Source organism: Pygocentrus nattereri, chromosome 22 (genome assembly GCF_015220715.1).
Source record: "Pygocentrus nattereri isolate fPygNat1 chromosome 22, fPygNat1.pri, whole genome shotgun sequence".
NCBI classification, from domain to species: Eukaryota; Metazoa; Chordata; class Actinopteri; order Characiformes; family Serrasalmidae; genus Pygocentrus; species Pygocentrus nattereri.
In genome coordinates, this window is record NC_051232.1 from 21,679,999 (window position 1) to 21,692,092 (window position 12,094).

The 12,094-nt window shown below is 39.6% G+C and overlaps 1 long non-coding RNA gene across 1 annotated transcript; it reads left to right on the forward strand.

Moving 5' to 3' along the window:
* Positions 1-4,988: 4,988 nt before the first annotated feature.
* Positions 4,989-9,793, forward strand: LOC108427460. The gene is made up of 3 exons (XR_001857856.2): positions 4,989-5,146; positions 7,130-7,198; positions 8,584-9,793. It is a non-coding gene; the product is annotated as an uncharacterized LOC108427460 (long non-coding RNA).
* Positions 9,794-12,094: the final 2,301 nt, after the last annotated feature.

The window sequence follows — 12,094 nt, forward strand, 5'->3', positions numbered from 1 at the left end:
AAGAACCATCAAGTGTGTGTATGGAAACCCATTTGACACAAATATCAGTCTATATAATCATAAAAGCTACCCAATGAGAATTCACCACTAAAAACACCAATTTAAATGAGTGTAAATGGTCTTGAACATACTGACAACATTTAAGAAAACGTTTCATTTTCACCAGGGAAGCTGGTTAGTGAAGGCAGATGAACATTAGGGGGAAAGCTGGTGATCAATGTGAGTGCAGAGATTCAGTTTTGCCCTTAAAGAGATGGATTACATCATTACTGCATGCAACAGAAAGACAGGGAGAAAAAGAGAAAGGCAGCATGCATGTGAGCTTGAGGTCCAAGGAAGCTGTTTTTCCACCAAAAAGCCAAAATTTCACCTTTAGGCCACAAAGCTAATGAAGCAGTGAATGCATTAATTAATCACACTTGTGGGCTCTGCAGAACAGCACACCCTCATCAGATGCAGAACCTCAAACTCAACAGCTCCGTCAGCCTTCAGACTTCACCCAGATATTCAGTACACTGTCACTACAATTCAACAGAATGAACTGGGTTGGTGCTCTTATCACTGAATGCCAAAAAAGAAAAAGATTTGACTTACGGCAGTAAGGCCCACCACTCCAATACTTATGAAGTGCCCATATTATACTTATTTCATGTTACATTTTCCTCATAAACCTTACTTAGGCCATTTGTGTGTTCTTTTTATTATTATTTTTTTTTTTTTAATGAAAAACAGTCACAGCCTCTTTTGAATCCAATCATCATCCAAGGACACCATCACTCGTTAAGTGGAAGTACAAGGGTGTGTTTCTAGTAAAGTGGCCAGTGAGTGGAAGTACAAGGTAGGTGTTTCTAATAAAGTGGCCAGTGTGTGGAAGTATAAGGTAGGTGTTTCTAATAAAGTGGTCAGTGAGTGGAAGCACAAGGTAGGTGTTTCTAATAAAATGGGCAGTGAGTGGACACACAAGGTAGGTGTTTCTAATAAAGTGGTCAGTGAGTGGAAGTACAAGGTAGGTGTTTCTAATAAAGTGGCCAGTGAGTGGAAGTACAAGGTAGGTGTTTCTAATAAAGTGGCCAGTGAGTGGAAGCACAAGGTAGGTGTTTCTAATAAAGTGGCCAGTGTGTGGAAGTATAAGGTAGGTGTTTCTAATAAAGTGGCCAGTGAGTGGACACACAAGGTAGGTGTTTCTAATAAAATGGGCAGTGAGTGGAAGTACAAGGTAGGTGTTTCTAATAAAGTGGCCAGTGAGTGGAAGTACAAGGCAGATGTTTCTAATAAAGTGGCCAGTGAGTGGAAGCACAAGGTAGGTGTTTCTAATGAAGTGGCCAGTGAGTGGAAGTACAAGGTAGGTGTTTCTAATAAAGTGGCCAGTGAGTGGAAGCACAAGGTAGGTGTTTCTAATAAAGTGGCCAGTGAGTGGAAGTACAAGGTAGGTGTTTCTAATAAAGTGGCCAGTGAGTGGAAGTACAAGGCAGATGTTTCTAATAAAATGGCCAGTGAGTGGAAGCCCAAGGTATGTGTTTCTAATAAAGTGGCCAGTGAGTGGAAGTACAAGGTAGGTGTTTCTAATAAAATGGGCAGTGAGTGGCAGCACAAGGTAGGTGTTTCTAATAAAGTGGCCAGTGAGTGGAAGTACAGGGTAGGTGTTTCTAATAAAGTGGCCAGTGAGTGGAAGTACAAGGTAGGTGTTTCTAATAAAGTGGCCAGTGAGTGGAAGTACAAGGCAGATGTTTCTAATAAAATGGCCAGTGAGTGGAAGCCCAAGGTATGTGTTTCTAATAAAGTGGCCAGTGAGTGGAAGTACAAGGTAGGTGTTTCTAATAAAATGGGCAGTGAGTGGCAGCACAAGGTAGGTGTTTCTAATAAAGTGGCCAGTGAGTGGCAGCACAAGGTAGGTGTTTCTAATAAAATGGGCAGTGAGTGGAAGTACAAGGTAGGTGTTTCTTATAAAGTGTCCAGTGAGTGGAAGTACAATGTAGGTGTTTCTAATAAAATGGGCAGTGAGCGGAAGTACAAGGTAGGTGTTTCTAATAAAGTGGCCAGTGAGTGGAAGTACAAGGTAGGTGTTTCTAATAAAGTGACCAGTGAGTGGAAGTACAAGGCAGATGTTTCTAATAAAGTGGCCAGTGAGTGGAAGTACAAGGTAGGTGTTTCTAATAAAATGGGCAGTGAGTGGCAGCACAAGGTAGGTGTTTCTAATAAAGTGGGCAGTGAGTGGCAGCACAAGGTAGGTGTTTCTAATAAAGTGGCCAGTGAGTGGAAGTACAAGGTAGGTGTTTCTAATAAAATGGGCAGTGAGCGGAAGTACAAGGTAGGTGTTTCTAATAAAGTGGCCAGTGAGCGGAAGTACAAGGTAGGTGTTTCTAATAAAGTGGCCAGTGAGTGGAAGTACAAGGTAGGTGTTTCTAATAAAGTGACCAGTGAGTGGAAGTACAAGGCAGATGTTTCTAATAAAGTGGCCAGTGAGTGGAAGTACAAGGTAGGTGTTTCTAATAAAATGGGCAGTGAGTGGCAGCACAAGGTAGGTGTTTCTAATAAAGTGGGCAGTGAGTGGAAGTACAAGGTAGGTGTTTCTAATAAAGTGGCCAGTGAGTGGAAGTACAAGGTAGGTGTTTCTAATAAAATGGCCAGTGAGTGGAAGCACAAGGTAGGTGTTTCTAATAAAGTGGCCAGTGTGTGGAAGTACAATGTAGGTGTTTCTAATAAAATGGCCAGTGAGTGGAAGCACAAGGTAGGTGTTTCTAATAAAGTGGCCAGTGAGTGGAGGTACAAGGTAGGTGTTTCTAATAAAGTGGCCAGTGAGTGGAAGTACAAGGTAGGTGTTTCTAATAAAGTGGCCAGTGAGTGGAAGTACAAGGTAGGTGTTTCTAATAAAGTGGCCAGTGAGTGGAAGTACAAGGTAGGTGTTTCTAATAAAGTGGCCAGTGAGTGGAAGTACAAGGTAGGTGTTTCTAATAAAGTGGCCAGTGAGTGGAAGTACAAGGTAGGTGTTTCTAATAAAATGGCCAGTGAGTGGAAGTACAAGGTAGGTGTTTCTAATAAAATGGGCAGTGAGTGGAAGTACAAGGTAGGTGTTTCTAATAAAGTGACCAGTGAGTGGAAGTACAAGGCAGATGTTTCTAATAAAGTGGCCAGTGAGTGGAAGTACAAGGTAGGTGTTTCTAATAAAATGGCCAGTGAGTGGAAGTACAAGGTAGGTGTTTCTAATAAAGTGGCCAGTGAGTGGAGGTACAAGGTAGGTGTTTCTAATAAAATGGGCAGTGAGTGGAAGTACAAGGTAGGTGTTTCTAATAAAGTGGCCAGTGAGTGGAAGTACAAGGTAGGTGTTTCTAATAAAGTGGCCAGTGAGTGGAAGTACAAGGTAGGTGTTTCTAATAAAATGGCCAGTGAGTGGAAGCACAAGGTAGGTGTTTCTAATAAAGTGGCCAGTGAGTGGAGGTACAAGGTAGGTGTTTCTAATAAAGTGGCCAGTGAGTGGAAGTACAAGGTAGGTGTTTCTAATAAAGTGGCCAGTGAGTGGAAGTACAAGGTAGGTGTTTCTAATAAAGTGGCCAGTGAGTGGAAGTACAAGGTAGGTGTTTCTAATAAAGTGGCCAGTGAGTGGAAGTACAAGGTAGGTGTTTCTAATAAAGTGGCCAGTGAATAGAAGTATAAACTGCCTTAGTGTATAATCACCATGTAAAGATGTGAGAATTTACCCTGCTAGCTAAAAACAGTAGTAGCAGCCTGAACATCTACATGCCTGAAATTTGTCTGTACTTTTGTTGGTGTGTATAGCCAGACGGATGTAATACAGTGTCAGAAACTATAAAATCAAGTCTATTGAAGATTACTGACCAGATTGAGGCAAGTTCCTGGTGATTCAGGCTTCCAATTAACATAATGCTAATACAACACACAAGCTTTCATTGCATGTTAGCTATGTTAGCACTGATTCTTAGCCTAACTTCAGACAACAAACATATCATAGTTGATGAGTTTCCTTGGTTCAGTGGTGCCGCATCATCAGGAGATGCTGTAACTGATTCCCAAATCCAGCTGAGAGAGAGCAAACAGACGCTTCTGCACATTTTAAGAATGAACTGCTCAAATTAATCACAGGCAGGAGAGATCTTAGCTGTCTGACGTTTTCTTTGGGGGCGTTTAGCATAGCGTGGTGGGCTTGTTAACTGCTGTCTTCCCTGCGCAGCTAAAGACAAAAGCAGCTGGAGTGTTTTGTTCTAATATTTCAATGTGTAGCCCGCTTAATTTCATAAATGGGAATTTTAAAAATCTGTGGTATGAGCCTAAAGGTCCTAAAAGGTCACAAAAGGAACAGCAGTACACAGCTGGGTGTTCCTCCTGATTTACCACACCTAATTCAGCTTAGATCATCAGCACGCCCTGCCTGAGCTCATCTGACTGTATTACAGCAGGAGAAAGACTAAACCCAGTCGCATTGCGGTGATCAAGGGCTGGACATTGGCACTGCTGCTATATATACACGCTACTATTTCTGTTAGACAGTGTTTATTATGACAGATATTCATTGTACATAGTAACTTCATACACAATACAACATAATGCTGTTTAAAGTAAACTAAACTAAATTCATAATAAAAGTCATATCTTGTCAAGCGGATGGCACAGAGTGAGGTTGAAATTAAATATTATTTAAATAAAAGATTATTTATTAATTAAAGAAGGAAATTACATTTTTTTGCCCAACTTTAACTGAGTAATAGTCACACCAACACAAATAAGCATGAGGTCGCGAGAAGTTACATAGCTACATTAAGCTTTAAGTGAAAACACCATATATTGAGACTAGAAAGAGTTCTTCTCATTTTTAATTGCCATAATGTAGTGTCTGGATTGAACGATTTCGACTGAGTAAAAGGCTTCTTGTGAATATTTGCAGTTAATCTGAATTCGCGAGAACAGTAAACGTTGCACTACATAGCCTCCACCCCAACAGACGTCAGCCAGAGCTTCCGCTGTGTGACTTTTATTGTGTGCCAGAAGCGGAAGCTCTGCTGCGCGGAGATGGCGGGTGTAGAGAAGCAGGGCGCGGTTTCTCTCCCCAAACATTCGTACTGGTTCGACTTCTGGGTGTTTGTCTTATTCGACATCGCGTTTTTCCTCTTCATGTACTTTGTCGTTCCTTAAGGTGAGTTCAGAGAGACACGCGGCTAACCGGCTAACGGCGCTGTGTTCAGTGTTGACCCTCAGCTCGCCGTTCAGCACAAGTTACGGATCAACACGCAACGCTACTTCACCGTCTAGTTACAAGTGTAGCCACATCTTTTAGTGTTCAGCGTCCAAACTGAGCGCTCTGGGCCAGTGTGGTCAATAATAGATGCTATGCAGGTAACCAAGCCCTCCCAGCTGCTGTCTACGTGACACATTCCACGCCGTCACGTTTTATCCCTGTTTTTCCAGATAATCCATTACAAACGATCTGTACTGTGCACCAGACAGCACACGATCTGTACAGTTCACCAGAAAGCACTTTGAGCTTTAAAATGCACATACAATGCTTCACCTGACAAATATGGCCCCTTTTTAGTTTTACGGAAAGATATTGTGCGTACACGTTAGTTTTTAACGCTACCTGTGATTGGTGTAATAACTTCTACAAGTTTCCTTTAAGGACTCTTTAGTGAATTTTGGACAAGTACTGCAGTTGATGACAGGATACAACTCAAATTTTCTCTGGTACTGTAGAACTGCTACATTAACATTTATACAGAGGCAAAAGCTTTATAGTATATCCTAGAAGTTTTATAGCTACAGTATTAGTACTGTTTTTTAAGTAAGGATATTTATCAAGTGTAGCAATTGCAATACAGTCTACCTGATTAGCTTTAGAGAACACCGTAGTTCTTATTTAATGAGATGCTTCACGTCTTATTTGAAGTAAAATGGTCTCATCGGTTTGAAATATCAGTCGGATCTAAACGTGTTTAAAGCAAACTTTTACTGATACCAATATGATGTCCCTATTAATAATATAATATTTCACTTCCTTGTAATGTTCCTCTAGTACTGTTTTACAGTTATCTGTAATACTTGAATGTACTATAGATTAACTGTTGTAGTTGACCCAGTTCACTAAGAGATTCCTCCAGTGGGAATTCTCATAGTATTTTTTTTAGTGATGTGCACGGGTACTTAAGTATTTGGTTAACAATTCGAGGTTCCAGTGTTCAAATACTGAAAGCGCCATTCAGGATCCGTTTTATTAGAAGACAACAAAAATACAGTCAAACCAGTATCATGTTTCAGGGCTGTAAAATGTGGTGAGTTTGCTTGTATTTTTGAGTTACGTGTATGATTTATATTACACTCATGTTACTCTAAACCACGAGTCCCTGAGCCGGAGCTTGTTGCCAAGAACATGCTGTTAATCACATGAGAAAGCCGATCTTCGTCACTAATCACTTATTGTGGTTATTCCTCTTTAGCTCTCATAACTTGGCTCATTAGCTCATCTAAAGCAGCCTCTCTTACTAGGACTCACAAACTTGTTGATTTCTCTCTGCTATTTCTGAATAATACAACTAAATCATTGTGAAACACCAGTGCTGTAACCGAGCAAGTTAAGCCTACAACCCTAATGTAAAAGGGGAATTCCACCAATCTTTTAGAATTTCAGTATAATTTGTTGTGATGCAAACGGTCATTCAGAGCGGTTTGGTGTTAAATGGTTCATTGTAGAGACTCAGATTTCTTAAGCCAAAACCTTTGCCAAACTGTTGTAAAACAATGTCTCAGACATCAAACCGCATATTCGTAATTTTTTATCTAATAACTTTCTGTGAGGGAGCTAATAGAGGTGGATGCCTGGTGTCCACCAGTGTCAACAATCCTGACTCTCTACATTCCTCTAGGGCAGAGCATTTCGCACCAAACCACTCTGAAGGACTTTATCTTAACCATTTAATTATGCAGAAAATTAGATTTTTTTATATTATTTTTCCTTCCATGCAGTTAACTAGTTATTTGTTTATTAACTGTTATGAATAAGTTATTCAGAATGCATATCTAGTAGTTTTTGTTATAAACACAGTTATTATTTATAAGGGGTTGAACTTGCTCACCAGTTTATTCTGTGTTGAGCTGTCCATAAATTCTCTTTTGTGTCCTGCAGGGTCCACCTGTGGTGTGTGAGGACGAGGACCATGGAGATGGTAGCTGACCTGTGGAGTAGATGAGACTGGTAAGTCTTTATATATTACAGTTTGACTTTATTTCCCTGAAAACACATTTACTGTAATTTCCTTTTGAGACCATGACTTTAGTTTCATAGACCAATATTATTACTAGCAGACACAACACTGGCCACTTAAATTGACTGATCAGTGCTCAGTGACTGTAGTGTAGTGACCGATCAGTCACTTTTGGCTTGTATCTTATTCAGAGCATTTCAGCTCCATATTAGAGCTGCAAGAACACAAGCAGAATTTCAGGAACAGAGATTTTATTTCATTCTTTTAGTTTTGATTGTACAATATACAAAAAGGGAATTCATTATATTCGTTATTATAATCATTACTTTTGTTATCAGGTGCTTTGGTTTGCACTTAATTATATCTGCTAAGTGCATTTAGAATTTTGTTGACACAAAAAAAGGAAGATTTTTGGCAACATGCTGTGTTAACAATATGAATGCGGTTATTACCTTGGCGTAGTTGTATTTTTAAAGACTTTTCCTAAAATCTTTATCAGATTTTGATTAATGTCTGCTCTGCTGCTAAAACATCTTTCAATTTTTGATGACATCTTTGTGCACCAGCAGGAGGGGCAAAATATATTAACCCATAATCTCTTGGATCACCTCTCCGTCCCACCCCCACCTATCACGAAGAGAAAAATTGAGCTGTGAAACCGAATCAGAGATGTTTCACATTTTAAATGAATATGAAAATGCAGCAGAGCCCCGATCACCTATCCCTGTCTAGTCCAGTTCATCTGAAGTAGTGTGTTTTGGTTCAAGGCAGCGGACATAAAGGAGTGGCCAGTCTTTTGGGGTGAGCCCTAGCCTAGCATGGACACTAGAGCGCTTGTTTTGCTTCTGTTTCCTCTCTTGAATAATACCTTTGCTTCTTTTTGGAATTTCCTGGTCCACCTTAAATGGTGCAGAAGTTACATTTAGGTACCTGTGTAGGTGCCAGAATGCAACGGCTACCGCATTTAAGGTGGAACTGAAAATGAGAACACATGTACATGTATAGATATAGAATATAAAGTCAGCTGGAGCGTTGTAGAAATTCAGATGTGAAAATTGATCACTGCAGTGCTAGTGTTAGAAAACAATATTGACATGTAGATGAGTTTTGTTCTTAATTTAACAATTAAAACATTTAGGTTTACTTTCATTATTAAAAATGTTTCTTATAAAAAAAGTGAATTTTTAACTAACAAAGAATTTAAATATTTAAAGGGGCATTAAGATGAGGTGAAAAAAACTACTGATTTTAAGCTTAGAATATTGTATTTCAGTTGATTCACATGCTTTCATACCTGTACAAAGAGAAATTCCCATATACCCTGTAATACTTGTGAATAAAAATTCATGATCTGTAAATGTTTCTTCTTTTGCAGGTAATGTGTGACCCCCAGAACAGCAAACCATGGCTTTGGCTGATCTCATCTGTCCACAAATCCACAAAGTACTGCAAGTGCAGTTTCTTGTTTCAGACCCCTCCCCCCCGATTCAAAGAGCTACGCTTATCCAAAGAACCAAAAACATGTTACAGATAACTAATCATTCCTCCACAGGCTTCACACCTCTACCTGATTTGTAATTAATCTTAAACACTGTGCGCGTTTACAGGTAGACTGCACGATGGTTAACCTATGCTACGTTAAGAAGTGTTGAATTAATTATTGTCAATATGAATGAATGAACAATGTTTTGTTTGCTTTAATCTCAATCATGTGATTCACTAAATACTGAAAAATTAAAGTCTCTTAATATATTTTTAAAATTTGGTTTGGAAAGTGAATTCATACATTGTTAAACTGTATGCAGTTGACATATTACATGCGTTAACTGTTTAACACTATTAGTCAGAAGCCAGAAAATCAGAGCATAACAAAAAAATTGTGACGCATTAAAAATAACAGCTCAACAGTCATGAAAATCCCGGATAAGTTATGGAAAAATAATGGGATTTTATGGACCCCATGCAGTTAATCATACTAAAAAGTCTAGAAAGTAAAAAGCACAGAGACCTGAGATTAATGTATCTGCACTTAGACTAGCTTTACCAACATGTTAATATTAATCTCGGCTGGCTAAGTTGTAACATTCAGGACGTGCTGTGGATGATGTTTAGATATTTGAAGACTCTTGTTGGCTGTAATGTAGCACCATTTAGAAACAGATCAATAACTGACAGTGAGAGATAGTCAAGCTAAATACGGCCTCCACGCAGCAGGGTTAGTTTTTACCAGGATTCAGAAAAAAGTGATGCACTTTTAAAATGAGAATTCTTGGCTGAAACTGATATACAGGACATGCTGGGTCAAAAGCGGACAATAAATAAAAATAATTAACATATGTAAACATACTACAATGATTCCAGTATGTAGGCTACAGAATGGCCATGAAATCCAGTGTGTTCCACAACAGAGCAGTTGGTCATCAAAGACATTTATTTCGTGTTTTAGTTTTGCTTTGCACTTTGTGTGTTGAGTGTGAATTTTTAGGCTGAAAGATGAGTCATTTTTATATTCAAATTGTACATTTTTCAAATCGCATGAGCTGCAGTTGTTGAAAATTAAAGTTGTTATCACAACTTGAACATAACACAGGGCTTGTTAACTGCCTGCAGAAAAGTTACAACACATGGAGGTTTGGATGCCTCTGATTGATCTGACATCACAACCACAGCTTACTGGCAGTTTGGCACACTGCATTCATGATTCAAGCCAGAAGCCTAAGAAAGACCTTGACCAAAAAAGTCTGAACTTTATATATTATAGATAATATTAACAGCAACAATTAACCCTTCAAGTTAAGTGTAGTTTACAGCACAGTCAATACTAGAATATGTATGTATGCTAATGCTAAATGTTAATGCTGAACGCCATGTCGCTTCCGTTGAGATCAGCCTTTAGGGAAAGCATATAAATGTCTTATTAGGTAACAGTTGGCCTATGCAGTGACAAAAAGTGCTTAATAGCTACAAAATCAGGTTTATGTTGATTTAGATGTTATTTTTTTAATTGTTAAGTTAGGCCCAAGCAGGTCATACACTGTATTGCCAAAAGTTTTCACTCTCCCATCCAAATCATTGAATTCAGGTGTTCCAATCACTTCCATGGCCACAGGTGTATAAAACCAAGCACCTAGGCCTGCAGACTGCTTCTACACAGAGTGAAAGAATGGGTTGCACTCAGGAGCTCAGAGAATTCCAGCGTGGTACCGTGATAGGATGCCACCTGTGCAACAAGTCCAGTCGTGAAATTTCCTCACTACTAAATATTCCACAGTCAACTGTCAGTGGTATTATAACAAAGTGGAATTGGGAACGACAGTAACTCAGCCACGACGTGGTCGGCCACATAAAATGACAGAGTGGGGTCAGCGGATGCTGAGGCGCATAGTGTGTAGAGGTCTCCAAATTTCTGCAGAGTCAATCGCTACAGACCTCCAAACTTCATGTGGCCTTCAGATTAGCTCAAGAACAGCGTAGAGAGCTTCAAGGAATGGGTTTCCATGGCTGAGCAGCTGCAGCCAAGCCTTACATCACCAAGCGCAATGCAAAGCGTCGAATGCAGTGGTGTAAAGTGCCGCCACTGGACTCTAGAGCAGTGGAGACGTGTTCTCTGGAGTGACGAATCACGCTTCTCCGTCTGGAAATCCGATGGACGAGTCTGGGTTTGGCGGTTGCCAGGAGAACAGTACTTGTCTCACTATGGGATTATGATGTGGGTTTGTTTTTCAGGAGTTGGGCTCGGCCCCTTAGTTCCAGTGAAAGGAACTCTTAATGTTTCAGCACCAAGAGATTTTGGAATTTCATCCTCCCAACTTTGTGGGAACAGTTTGGGGACGGCCCCTTCCTGTTTCAACATGACTGTGCACCAGTGCACACAGCAAGGTGATCCATAAAGACGGATGAGTGAGTTTGCTGTGGAAGAACTTGACTGGCCTGCACAGAGTCCTGACCTCAACCCGGCAGAACACCTTTGGGATGAATTAGAGCAGAGACTACGAGCCAGGCCTTCCCATCCAACATCAGTGTTTGATCTCACAAATGTGCTTCTGGAAGAATGGTCAACAATTCCCATAAACACACTCCCAAACTTAGTGGAAAGCCTTCCCAGAAGAGTTGAAGCTGTTATAGCTGCAAAGAGTGGGCCAACATTATATTAAACCCTATGGAATAAGAAAGGGGATGTCACTCTAGTTCATATATGTGTGAAGGCAGTATACTTTTGGAAATATAGTGTATATGTTGGTTAACTGGCCAAACGATTAAAATAAACATTATTTTGAGAATCTAAAACAAAATATTTTGTGGAGCCCATAATTTTTCTGATAACGCTGGAGTTCAATAGCAGAACTTAAACCATCCTAAGTGTAGTTTACAGAATTATGGCAACTAGGATATAAGCTACAACTGATTCTGTTTTTAAGCATCATGTTGTTTCCATCAGGTTCAGCTTTAAGCTATAGTCTACTAATGTGTTTGTAGTTGTGCCATGACAAAGAAAAGCTGCGATACTGATTTGATTAAATTATGCATATGAACGTCAAGTAGCTTGTCAGGCCAAATGTGTTGGTTAACTTGGGCTAATATTATGTGATAAATGTAAGTGACTCTACATTACTGTGAGATCTGTTATGCTGCATGATTTTAGGTTAATGATTACTCACAGATTAATAACAGTCAAAAGAATTTACCACAATTCACAATCCTGAACTGATCATACATATAATTAAATTTCATAATTAATCTAAAAGAAAACGTGAGACACATCAGTGCTGGTCCTAAAAAAACAAACAAAAAAACAAACAACCTGCGCTCTTTCCCAGTCTTGAAGCACTTGTGCTCTAAATGACAAAGGCAGCCGTCTGCGGAGAGACAAAGTGCCTCAAATTACC